The sequence below is a fragment of the Ambystoma mexicanum genome, chromosome 6p, assembly GCF_040938575.1.
Source record: "Ambystoma mexicanum isolate Mex_15411 chromosome 6p, UKY_AmexF1_1, whole genome shotgun sequence".
NCBI lineage: Eukaryota > Metazoa > Chordata > Amphibia > Caudata > Ambystomatidae > Ambystoma > Ambystoma mexicanum.
The window spans coordinates 927626235-927640405 of record NC_090935.1 but is presented as its reverse complement, the minus strand read 5'-3'; positions in this window follow the sequence as shown (position 1 = coordinate 927640405).

Below are 14171 nucleotides of genomic sequence, written 5' to 3'. Positions count from 1 at the left end.
GTACTGGTTCCAGGTTCCCGGAATGGGGAAGTACCGGGCCATTCTGACCTTGGAGGGCATGGTAATTCCCCTTCCTGGGAACCCGGACCCGATACATCCCCATTCCTATTCAAGCCCCCATAGGGCTCAATGGGAATGACGGGCCCGTTGTTTACATCCTGTTCTGCTCGTGGGACCCACTAAGGACACCTGGTAAAATCAGACGTCCTTAGCGGGTCAAACGAGGAGACCTCGTAATGGGGCGGTAGAGGGATAACGGGACCGGCATCTCTACCGGCCCCTTCATCCCTCTACCTCATACCTCGTAATAAGGTCCAATATTAAGAAGGGCGAAGAGGCAAAGCTAGTGCAGAAAAAATGGTCCAAGTACGCCATTGAAGGGGCAATGTTGACGAGTGTAGATGGATCGAATTCACAGCAAACAGTGAACACGCTGCAGGTGAATAATCAAAGGTATTTCGATCAAAACAATAGTGGATTTACTCCACGGGAAGATGATTCCAAGGACGAGGTTGTCAAGGTAATCAAGGGAATTGGCAGAAGAATCAGGGAAGCTTTCAGAATAACCAAGCTATGTTCCAGAATACGAAGGATGGTAATCAGAATATGCAAAATGGGCAGGTTGGGAGACCACCGCCTATATGCTGGACTTGTGGAATGACAGGGCACTTTGCTTGCACGTGTTGAAGTCAAGGGTTAGTGTAAAATGGCCAGTTTTTGAGAGGGGGATGTCAAAACCGCCTGAATATTCGCAGAAGAATGGAGATGGATTTGCTCAGAATCAAATGATGCAGCAGCAAGTGCTGAGAGTGCGCAAGGCTTGCAACCACAGCAGGTAGCAGTTAATCCGCCACAAGGACAGTCGCAGCAGTCACCTATGCAGCTTCAGTAAAACTCAAGCACAGGACAGTTAATGACTCCTAGGATAGGGGGTGTCACTGTCAATGGAGGGAATCTTTTTAGAAGTGATGGGATGAGACTGTACCCACAATAGCACAGCTCACTGGGCGACCTGATGTATTCAATATTATCCGTGATGCTGAATCCTCACGAGGAACCAAGGGTAGACGTGAGTATAGGAGGCAAAGGTTTTCTGTTTTTAGTAGACTCGGGTATACGAGAGGGAACATTTTCAATGTCTGGCAATGGCATGAATACTCAGGGATTCATAGGAGCTACAAGCAGAGTTCCTTTCACTGAAGAATTACCAGTCTCTATAGGAGAATGTGACATGACACCTGTTAATATATCGAGATGAGATTTAGGGGGTAATTCATAGAATTTAGCGCACGAGTGACGCATGCGACTGGCACACAGAGGGAGCGTGTGCTAGTCTGTGATAGCCGTGTGCGCCAAACCCATTTAGAGGCACAGCATATTCATGGATACTAACATCCATAATCAGCCGTGGCGCAGAATGGCGCAGTGACCCTGCAGCAGCACCAGTTATGCCAAACACATTGCACAAATCCAGGACGTGGCGCAAAGGCCAGTGGACCAGCATACAGCTCCCCAACCAGAAAAATGCATGGAAAACTCCCAGCGCACCCCTCGGAATACGCGTACCCTGTTCACGCCAGCGAAAACGCGTGGAAAACTTCCCGCGCACCCCTCGGAATACGCATACCACGCTTGCGCCAGCGAAAACGTGTGGAAAACTCCATGCTCACCCCTCCGAATACGCGTAGCACACTCGTGCCAGCGAAAATGCATGGAAAAAGACCCCCTGTGGTGTGGGCTGCCTGCGGAGCATGCCCAGGGTGGATGGGCTGCCTGTGGGGCATGGTCAGGGTGGATGGGCTGCCTGCGGGGCATGCCCATGGTGGATGGGCTGCCTGTGGGGCATTCCTAGGGTGGTTGGGCTGCCTGCAGGGCATGATCAGGGTGGATGGGCTGCCTGTGGGGCATGCCCAGTGTGCATGGGATGCCTGTGGGGCACACCCAGGGTAGATGGGCTGCCTGCTGGGCATGCCCAGGGTGGATGGGCCGCCTGTGGTGCATGCCCTGGGGTGATGGGCTACCTGCGGGGCATGCCCAGGGTGGATGGGCTGCTTGCATGTATACTGGGGGTGCACGTGGAGTTTTACACGCGATTGGCCTGGCGCGAGTGGGGTACGTGCATTCCAGGGGTGCGCATGGAGTTTTACACGCCATTGGCCTAGAGCGAGTGGGGTAAAGGTATTTTGGGGTGCGTGGGGACTTTTACACACAATTGGGCTGGCACGAGCGGGGTACACATATTCCGGGGGTGCGTGGGGAGTAATACACTCGATTTTGCGGTGTGGGCCCTCCTGGGTGTGCCCCCCCATGCCCTGCAGGCAGCCCACACCACAGGGGACCACCCTACACACCTGGGCATGCCCCACAGACAGCCCATCCAGCCTGGGCATGCCCCACAGTCAGCCCATGACCCCAGAACATGACCCGCAGGCAGCCCAAACGGCACCATGCACTTGGGAGCCCCGACTCATGTCCCCCAGCCCACCCGCAGTGATGGCAACCTGCCAGCAGGCCCCGACTCATTTCCCCAGCCCACCCCCAGTGACGGCAACCTGCCAGCAGGCCCCGACTCAGGTCACCCAGCCCACCCCCAGTGACAGCATCCTGCCAGCAGGCCCCAACTCATGTCCCCCAGCCCACCCCCAGTGATGCCAACCTGTCAGCAGGCCCCGACTCATGTACCCCACCCCACCCCCAGTGACGGCAACCTTCCAGCAGGCCCTGACACATGGCCCACCAAACAACATGTCAAAACAAAACAGACCCATGGCCCTAATGCCAACCCAAATCTCCCCTGCCCCCAGTACAAGCACGCAACCATCCACTGCACCCACACCCAAATTAACCATGCCATGTGAGTCTTAAAAGAACAAGTGTGGCCATGCATGAATGTACAACAGAGCCACACAGTGGCAACACATGACTGAGGCAATGCTCATAGAGACATGCACAAAACCAATGAGAGTACACAACACCAATAATGAAGATATATGAAATGTATTCAAAAACGTAATAAAATAACATAATGAAAATTAAAATTTGCAAATTAAGAAATAATGAAAGCAAAAAAATGAAAAATAAAATCCAATGTAAAACAAAAAAAAAACATACAGGCAAATAGAAAAGTGGTGCATTGCCAATGTCCATATAAACTACATTAAAAAAAAAACATTGATCCATGGGATGTCCAAAGAAAGAAAGTATGTACAAGTCCAGAACTATATACAATGGAAGTCCAAAGGGTCCATGATCCACAAACAAAAGGAAACCTACAAAAAAGTCATATGAATAAAAAAACGATATGCATAAAGTGGAGCAATGTCCATGAACTTCAAATAAAAATATAAAACAAAGAAGACCTAACCCTAAAGAACTATGTACAAAGGTGGTGGCCAAGTCCTACGGCTCACTTTTTGATGTTCCGGGCCAGGGCATAATGGAACTCCACGTCGATGTTCCAGAGGCGGGCCTCTTCCCTGGCCTTGAGGTATCGCAGGGATGTAGCCATGTCCTCCTCCAGCTCCCTGTGAGTTGCCTCAAGGCACTCAGCCCGCCTCAATGCCCTGCGCATGGAGATTTCGACCCTGACCATAGTGAGCCATGCCTCCTCCGCCCGCTGCTGCTCTGCATCTATCTGCTGGCCCAACCGCTGCCACATGGAACACACTCCCAATCCTGGGTCCTCCTGCCCTCTGGGCCATGCCTGCCCCTGTGATGTTGATGGCCCCGAGCCATCATCACTCCCAACCTGAGCCTGCTGCTGCCTCCAATGCAAATGCCTCTGGCACCACAATGGCCTCCAGGCTGATGGAATCCTCTAGGGCCAGCATGCATGTGTCCTGCTCGATGTTGCCTGTATGTTCTCCATCTGCTGGGGTCCAGTTGGTGGGGTGGCCACCCCTGCTGGACCTCTGACTCCCTGCTGCTGTCCTCCACAGCACTGTCTCCGCCCTCTTCATCAGTTGACACTGCAGACAGGGAGAGACAGAACACAGGCATCAGGGCACTGTACAATGTTTGTATACACATATTACAGTTGCACATGAGCGGCATTGTCAAACTTCACAGATGGCATCACACTCCCCAACACACATATCATTTGAACCCACACACATGCACACATTAACAGGAATGGTGCATCAGGCAGCAGAATCCATACACACACAACAGCATGAACATCCAAAGGTCAGCCAGACGTCACAAGCACCACAGGGAGTGCCAAACACATGCACACATGCCACCAGACAGACATGCATCTGTACATCTCCACCACCTGTCATAGTGCACTCACCGGCAACTATGTCACATATGCCGATTGCCTCACTACATGACTGTGTCACATGCATCCATGGCGTATCACAGTCACACATATGTCAAACACACACACACGCACATGTACACCGTGCACGTGCATGAAGGTGAAACCAGCATCCATGTTTCACACACCAACCATGGCATAGTACATACACAGAAATGCCAACGTGCGTCTCCACGTGCATTTGTGAATCATGCTTTGGAACACATACACCATTGTTGTGCATCACACATGACTGGACTCAGATGTGGCAGGCTCATGTCCCTGCACATACACATCCATGGGCCTTTCCAGACATATGTCCATGCTGCACACTCCTGGCACACCTCAACATGCACTACGTCCAATCAGTACACATGGGCACTTACTGCTTGACTCCGGACGGGTATGCCTCTCAAGGACCTGGAGGTGAAGCGGTGTGCGTATGCGTTCCAGGATCCTCATCCGGTCGTTGGTAAGGCGGACCCAGCACCCCTCTGCATCCACTGTGTCCAAGAGGAGTCAGGCCTTCCTGAGGGTCCTGGACCTGAAGTTCTCCCAGCGCTTACGGACTTGTGGTATGTTGCAGGTTGCCACCCCCTCTGCGTTGATGGCAACCATGATGTCCGTCCAGATCCTTCTCATCCATCCTTGTCAGCGCGTGTTCTTCCGAAGAGGGCATCATGATGCACCAGGACTTGCTCCACCAGGATGCCAACCTCTCCTGCTGAGAAGCTGGCAGCCCTCTGCCTCTCTGGCTGGGGGTTGCCAGTGGTCTCTGACAGTGTTTGTCCCGACATGGCAACCCCCGAGGCAGGTGTGGGTGGGCAATTGGGTCTTGGTGCTGGGCTGTGGAACGATGGAGCTTCAGTTGGGAGTCTTCTGTTCCAGCAGGGGTGGTGACAGCAACTGGACCCCTGCAGATGGCTGACGTGCAGGCACCAAATAGCAGGGCACGTGGCCAGCAGGCAGGCAGGCAACAGCAGATGGCTCATGGGAGTTGGCTCGGGGCTCTGGGTGGTAGGTAAATTGCCTTCGGGGCAGGAGCATGGTCTTCCATGTGTTGTCGTGTGGCCAGCTTGATACAGAGTGATTTGGCTCGTGAAAAAACAGCACGTCAGTATGTAATTCGAGGAAAGGCCCTTAGCGCGTAAGTGCGTATGTGACGTAATGCACGCGGGCGTTTCCCTCGGCACGGGTGCATAGTGATTCAGCACGTGAAAAAACAGCACAACCACATGTTAATGCGTGTAATTCGAGGAAAGGGCCTATGCGTGTAAGTGACATGACGCATGCAGGCATTTCCCTCGGCATGGGTTAAAGGTGAGCGGGGCCAGCAGTTCACTGTTTGTGCCTTTAATGGAGACCGACGCATGTGTTGCTACTGGTTGTTTCATGCACCATCACTACTTCACAGCGGATCAAGGACGTATCTCTTCTTTTGGCGGGGGTATTGGCTATGCATGTTTTTCATTAACATGCTAGTCAGACGGTGAGTCGCGCACACTATTTTTCCCACTGCGGGTCCCACTGGGATTCTCTTACCCGTTTTCAAGGTCATAGTAGCCTGCATGTCCCTCGCGTACGTGTTTTTCGTGTCCCTGGGTGCCACCGCGTAATGCGGGAGGTTAATTCCAAACACGTGGGCTATCAGGGGTTGCGTACATGGTTTTACTGCAGTTTTGGGGTTCCTGAGCATTGCGTGACCTGTCACTTCATCACCGGGGTCACATACAGCCTTGCAGGAGCACAGGGGTGCTGTTAACATCTAGTATCCCACCCCCTTCACCCCAATTGCCCAGGATAATTGTTGTGTACACATCCCATTGGCACTACTACATCTGTGCCATGGTTGGGAGGCCACGAAAGGTGAGGGGCGCCTCAGCTGGGCGTACTCCATGTGGCGGGCATGGTCAGGGACGTGGCCGGGGTGACCAGGGAGTAGGGGGACTCCAGGGTATCCAGGGTGGCTGCAGAGGGGGAAGAGGCAGGGGTGTGCCACTTCGGCAGGATGTTCTGCCACGTGTTGGTGCAGTCATGCCACCACCCCCTGTGGTTCCGGGAGATGCAGCTCTTGCATCTCGCACTGGCGCCCATGTGACCCGGCAGTCTGTTTCATCGACTTCCACGGGCCCATGGGTAGTGGTAGCTGCAGGTGCAGCTGTGGACACCACCAACCAGGATCAGGATTGGCCAGCGCATGCTGCGTTGGTACCTGAAGAGTCCCAGGATGATTTCCAGGAGGTCAGGAGACACACGGTAAGTGCACGCAATGCTGCCCTGACCGAGGCACATGTACCTGGGGCAGTATTGTCATCTGCTGCCCCGAGCAGCTGGGTGTTGGCAAGCGCATAGGCAGATGCAGCCGACACCACCCCGGCTGTGAGTCTACCATCCAGGACAGTCCCGGTCAATGACCTTGGCACAGCGGATGTTGCTGCGCAGGGTCCAGTCAAGTGCACCCAGCAGCCACTGACGCAAGTCAGGGCTTCCGTCCTTGTTCCACCTGCCACTCCCTCGATTCAATCCACCTGTGCCACTGCCCCTCCTGATCAGGGCGGCATTTTCCAGTCAGGGTCCGGATCACTGCCCAAGAGGAGGAAGGTTGCACCTGCACAAGAGGCTGGGACCCCACACACGGCTCCGGCCTCCGGCACGTCGAGGAAGAAGCCTTTCGGCAAGCAGGAACTGGACTTCCTTGTGAGCTACTTGTTGGAACACGACCGTGATATGCTAGTGGGCCCAAATTCTCACACTACGGCTGCCCAGCGTTGGGACCACTGGAAGCTTGTTGCGGAGAGTGTTAGTGCATTCGGACATGAGGTGCGCCCAGATCAGGAGTGCAAAAAGTGTTGGGATGACCTTCGATGCTGTGCTTAGCTAAAGTATGCCTCCAATTATGCCATGACTGGGGTGACTGGCGGTGGGCCACCACCTCAGCAGGAAGAACTCACTCTGCACGAGTTGATCGCTGCAGAGTTCATACTGGAAGAATTGTACGAAAGAGTGGGAGAGATGCTGGATTTTGACACCCTGTCCAGTGAGTGTTTTTGCGTGCTTGTCCAGGCCATGTGTGGTTTGCTTGTGCAATGTGTTGTGCTTGACTACCAATACATGCTATGTGTACATGGTTCTCATGTGTGAGTCATGCAATGCTTCACTAATGCGTGCCCGCTGTGCAGCATGCTGGTCATGTAGTGTAGACAGGGACTGTCGTCATCATCACACTTGCACCCTACTCACATGCTAGTCACCCGGCTGCCCCTCTGGTCCATGTTCCAGCTCACTGGCCTTTCTGCATGTTGCCTGGGGTGTCTTTCCACTCAGCACTCAGACTATGTCATTGCATGACTGACATGCATGTGTCTTCTGCCTGCATGCTGGTACTCCACATAGGCATGCTCCCTTGCCCTTCCACGCCCTGCACCACTATTACACCATTGAACTGGTGGGTAACATGTTGGGCTACTGCAATGGCCAGTTCAACGCTCCTGTGTACATGCACACTTCCCCCTGCCAACCTGCCAGACACATACTGTGGGGTACATCCTATTTCCTTGATGCAGGGTGTCTCACTTGGACTGTGCAGATGTCAGATGCTCCACAGGGATATGAGTGCCCATTCATGCTCCATGTGCATTACATGCATGCCCCTATGTGTCCTTTGCAGGATGATCATTATAGTACGTGTCCAGGATGACATGCATTTAATGGCATTTCGTCATCCATTCCATGCTCACTGTGGCTCAGTCCGGCATCACGCACATGTTTAGGGTGTCATAGTCTGTGTGGGGCACAGACCTCCCCCTGTCTCAGGCCCCCTGACTCTGTCAAACTGGTGTAGTGCCTTCTGCACAAATGGGTGTACTGCAGAGGGTTCATTATGTGTCCTGCTCACTGTTCCATTCTCATTGGCTGTGTTGTCAGTTGACTCAGATGATGCAATTGACGGTACTCAACACTGTCTGCCAATACACAGTTATCTGGTCACCCTTTCAATGCCATGCAATGCCTCTCTGCATTTTCACTAAGGGTGTGAAGGGGGTGCCTGTATCCATGCAACACATTGCATGCACATTGCACGTGATGCCTGACCTTGCACTTACACTGCCTTCTTGTTTATTGTTTGCCATCATAATGTACTTGTTGATGTAGATAGTCGGTAACATGCACATCCTCTCCACTGCACCAAGCCACTTCTAAGCCATGTCACACCGTTCTACATGCCTACTCACTGATGCAATGTCAAAGTGACCTGGCATGTATGGTCAGATTGTCATCCCTTCACTGTCATGAAAGGCACAGGCACAGGTGCATCCTGTGACGCATGTACTCAGTATTGAAACACACTAGTGGGTGTTTAGCAAAGTTGATAGGTCAATCTGCGGCTGTAGCCTGCCAATCGGGTTTTAATGACTGTGGAGCTGCCTGCATGTGTGTATGCATGTGTGTATGTGTACACTTTCACATACATCAAAGCAAGCAGCGTTGTAGCTGCTTGCTTTGCTGTATTGGTTGCTGTTCATGTTCACAATACAGGTGTATAGGGAAACAGGTGTTTTTGAACACTTTCACATGTACCTATGAAAGCAGCTTCAACGTTGTGTAGTGCAACATTGAGGCTACTCAAGTATGTGTCTGTGAACGTGTTCATTTACACATGTGTTCTCTGCAGCTTTTTTGTTGTATGACTAAAATGTAGTTGATTAACGTTAATGATGCTGCGATTTCAGCATTCTGCCCGATATGTTTAACTGGCACAATCCTGAAGGTGCACTGTGGTGCAGTATGTGTACACCCAGGCCCAGTTAGCTAAACTGGTGGGGCCTGGGCGTGATAATTTGACACACTGAATAATGTTCTAGGGCACAATCAATGCACAATTTGTTCAATCAGGCCCTGAGGGGTATTCTAGAGGCTTCATGGCCGGCAGCTTGGACTGTACTGGTCATTATGGTCCCTCATGCCTGGTTGCAGGTCCTCGCTTTGCTCGGGACATTCACTATGTCTACATGGCCCATGAAGCACGGTACGGGACCAGCTGCAGATGGATGAAGCTATATTGGTGATGATGGTTTAGTGATGCATGTGTACATGAATATTACGTGTGTCATGGTGTGTTTGGATTCACTTGCAGCTGTGGACATTTTGCAGTTCAGACATGCTTATGGTATGTGCAATCTCTTTGTTACCATCTGTCATTTCTGCCTGTGACATGTGCCTGACAGAGGTGTTGTGTGATAGAGGTGATATACTACATTCTCTGCATGTGTAGGCTTTGCTATTTTGCATATCAATGCCACAGGATGCATGCCGGAATTTCATTTCTGTGTGACATATCTGTTTCATGCGTTGGCTGTCGATGTGATGTCTATGTGTGTGTCGGTTATGGCCTTCTGACATGTGTACTCATGTGTGTTTTCTCCACATTACAGATGATGACGCAATGGAGCCAGAGGATGGTGATGTCAATCCTGACACAGGGTTGCTATCACATCAGCAACCCGGCACAAGTGGGGGTCGTGGGGAGGCCACGAGAACCCACTTGTGCGGCAGACCATCGTGTCCAGGGCTGGCAATGGGTCTATCTCGGATGATTACTCTGACAACAATGTTGAGTTGGATGTGCATCATGTCCATTCGCCGATGGTGAGTGATTCTGTATGTGGACAATCCTCTGTTCGTGACACCTGCACTGAGGGGCCAGACAGTGTTGGAACCTCCGCCTGTGGTGGATTGGGACGCACGGTCACACTCCACACCAGTTGCTGGTGTGCCTGGGGAATCACGTCAACGGAGGGATTTAGTCCTGCAGCCGTGGGCGGTGCCAACCCAACGAGGACCACGGCTCCTTGGGCCCCGCGGGGGTGAAGCCCAGCAACGCGGTGGCCGTGCGCCACCGGGGTATACTGAGTGGGAGCAAGCCATGGTTGCCAATTCCGAACAACAGGGGGTAGCAATTGATAAGATCGCTCAGAGCATGGAACATGGGGACCAATCTGTGCTCCCCCGGCTAAGCAGGTGGATCTCCAGCAGCAGGCAGCACAGTCCACGGCCGCTCGCTCAGGCTGGGCATGGCGGCCTCAGACAGGGCATGCCAGGCTGAAATGGTGTCTCTGCGTCAAGCACTTGCTGCTCACGCAGAGGCACACAGGGAGGCCCTAAGGGATGACCATCGATCCTTCAGATCTACTCTGGGTGTGCTCAACTTGACCCAGAGGCAGCGGACAGAGGAGAGGTTGGAGCAGCTTGAGAATGCCATCTTGGCTGTGCTACGTGCTTGCCGGGAGGTGCTCCATATGTCATGCCAGGCCATGCAGGAAGAACACTGTGTTACACGTGCTACCTTGCAAGAAGAAGCACGCGTATCACATGAGGTGCTGCATGCTGACGTACGTGTCATCGCCACATAGGACCGCCTTACCAGTCCCGCAGACTTGCTGCCAATGAGGGGCAAGCTGCGGATAGGTGTGGTCAGGGTACTGTGCCACGTCCACCTTTTGAGTCAGAGGGTGAGCAGGACGACGACTTATCTCCCACACAGGTCGGGACGTCCAGGCGTTGAGCCCATGGAGGTTTTTTTTTGTCTCAACATCATTGCATGTGGGTGTTGAGGTGCACCCTGTACCTCCCCATCCTAGGTGCCTACCCCCAGGTTATATAAGGCAATTTTTTATTTTCATAGTTTAATTAGTTAATACAGTTTCAAATTGTTTGTCTATTGTGCATTCATGTGACGGTGTGGTGCTTTGTGGCTTTTGAAAGCTTCTACTGTCTGTTCCAGCTGGGCCCATTCAAGCTTGTCTCGTGTATGTGTTTTCAGCTTGGGGTCCTGACTCACATATGCCACTCCTGCTTCCCCTATCCATGGGCTTGCAAGGATGGTTCGGTGTTACAACCATTTACACAAGGGCATTGGACTTTCATCATATCTGTGGCCTGTCTGCTGCTGTACTACTTGTGTTAACACCCCTAGTGGGGATTATGGATGTTTTCTCCACGGCATGTCTGCAATCAATTTTGGTGAGTACATTATTGAACTGTCCATTTATTGATGTGGATTGGGATGTATGTTCATTTCTTGCCTGTATACGTGCTTGATGCACTTCAGGCTGTAGACAGTAGCTTGCACCCTTTAGCTTTCAACCTCACACTGATGGTGGGAGGGGGCCGGTTGGTGACAATGTCAAGTTGGTACGTGTTGAGTACAGCCCCTGGGGATTGTGGCAAAGGAGAATGCATTAGGAATGTGACCCAAGAGGCACAACTCACAGTCCAGTCCTCATCTGAGATGTCCGCCTTACTACTACTACGCTCTGTTCTGTTTGGACAGAACGTTGTGTCTGTCTTCCCTCTACGACTTTGATGCTGCCTGACGGTGCAGTTTTCCTACTGGACTACGGCTCTTTTACTTGTTTTTCACACTCTGGTGCCTTTAGTCCCTGTTCTTCTTCCTGCTACTTTCCTTGTTGCAGATCTGTCCGACCATCTCTCAGGCAGTTATTTCCACATACTCTTACACTGCCTCGGTTTGCCTCAGTAGACTTCTGTTCAAATGTATCTCTCTGTCGCTCCTCCTGTCTTTCATATTTTCCATCCATGCTTTTATGCTGAGTGTTGGCTTTTGCCAATGCTATTCAACTTGTGTGGCTCTTAACTTGCTGTCAGCTGTTTCCGATTATCTTGCATTCTCTGTGCCTTTCCAGACTTTTGCTGCTCTGCCTTTCTTAGTTCACGCTATCAAGGATTGATTGGGTTTCAGCTCAACCATCCAGTTGTGCCAGCCTCCTTGGTTATTTTCTACTCAGGTTCCAGCTCTACCTGTCGGGGTACAGAACCTGGGGTTGTGTAGGAGGAGGTCAGATGTAGGTCTCAGACATGGCCCAGTAACAAGCAGCATGAAGACACACACAGAACACTTTCCAGCCTTATTAAAGCCTTTTATGCCCTTTCTGCTGGAAAAGGAGCCTTCAGACTACCTTTCCCACCAGACACCGGGCCAAGAGCTACTAAACCCTTGCCACGCTGGGTGGGGGACACGTGCGCATGCACACGCAAGCAGAAGCACAGGGCTTGTGCTCAGACATCCGACAGAAGCAAACGTGTTTCCAGGAGCTCCAAGCAAGGTGAGCAGCACAAGGGGCCATGCCCCAACCGACCGTCCTCCAGGGCCCTCACACATAAAAGCTAAGTAGCGCCAGTGCTGGGGAGCTTGGCCAGGCATTGGGGGTGATGTGCACAGTACAGCTAAGCCGTGCTGAGGAGCAAATGCCAAGAAGCTTTCCAAGTTGTCAGGGGCACACGCAGGGGGCGTCGCCCATATCCTTGACTCCCCGCTGCTCCATAGAAGCTAAGTTATTAGCGCAGAAGCGTTCCTAGCCACAAACTAATACAGCACCAGGGGGTCACCCAGCGATGTAGTGCATATCATTAGCATATGCAAATTGCCACAAGCGCTACCTATAGAAATCCATGGCTGCCAGAACGCGACTTGTACTGAAGTCACACCTCGCCACATGCGTCTAGCAGCTCACCCAGGGACAATTCTATCATGTGTGATTCTTAACACATGTTCTTCCATTTACAGCGGGGCCACGTGCGGCTGCCTTACCGCATTAACAGTGTATGAACCATCACGGGGGCAAGCAAAAGTATACGAACGAAGCAGCAGACAAGAGTGCTTGTTTGGGGAAGAGTCACTAAGTTTGAGGCATGAATGGTGTTATGTGTGCGGAAAACACACAGAATAGTAACTCATGCTCTCTTTGCAGCATTGAACTGATCCTGTTACCGGACCTGAGAGTGCACAGGCAGGAGGCCAGCACTCACCCCAGAGATAAGTCTCTCTTTGGCTCGCATTTGAGCTATTTTGTACAATGTGCATGAAGAACATGGTTTCTCTGATTGAGTATATGTAATTGTCAATAGTTATATTTTGTCTTTTGCCTACATATCCTTGCCCATCCACCTCCCCACTCCTGACCCTCTTTCCGGTTATCCTGAATACCGATGCCTATCCAAACAATGGATCCCTAACCCTCTTTCCCCGCCGGGGTCTCGGAGGCCTGTGTAAGTTTTACCTTGCAGGCGCCCAGACCGCAGAGGGGGTGGTTGGTTTGTGACACTCCTGCGCCTGGAGACCGGAGCTGTGATACTACCCATCAGTTTTTGCATTCTCATTGATTGTTGTGTACTGAAAATGCTACCCATCCTGTTGAACCATTGTTCAACTGTGCTACCTTGGTAGTTCTTCTATCATTCTGCTTGGACATGTGCTTGGCCATATTCACCGACTTCACGTCATATACTGGAGCCTCTACCAGGGTTTTTTGGTGGTTACAGGCTTTTTCCCTGGTTTGGGGGTTTGGCTCCTTGGAGTTCTCTGCGATTTGGTATTTTTACCAGTCAAGGTGGCCTCTGAGGGGGCTGGACGCTATTTACACGCAAGGTAGAACAAGGAAACCAAGGGGTAGGGGGATCCTGAAGCCAGGTAGACTATAAGGAAGAAGGCAACAGACCCCAGACACAGTTCTTCTGAAGGTCATGGTGATGAGTAAATGAGGGAGGGCCTTTTTGTTGTCGGACAGTACGCTTTGGCTACAGTATTTGAGCACTCCAAGATATTCTCAGTGTGGGGTACTACGTACATGATGTGTTCTGCTGGTCAAAGGCTGTTCCTGTGTTGGGTTTACTTTTCAGGTGTCAGGGGATTGTTGCGGTTTGATATACTGGGGTGTACACATGGCCAATGTTCACATGTGATGTGTACAGGACACTGAGGGTCACTTGATTTCACATGCATGTATTGAGTGCATGTCCCTACTGACACACACACTGAACACAATGCTCCACCACAAATACAACCACCCTTCCATGC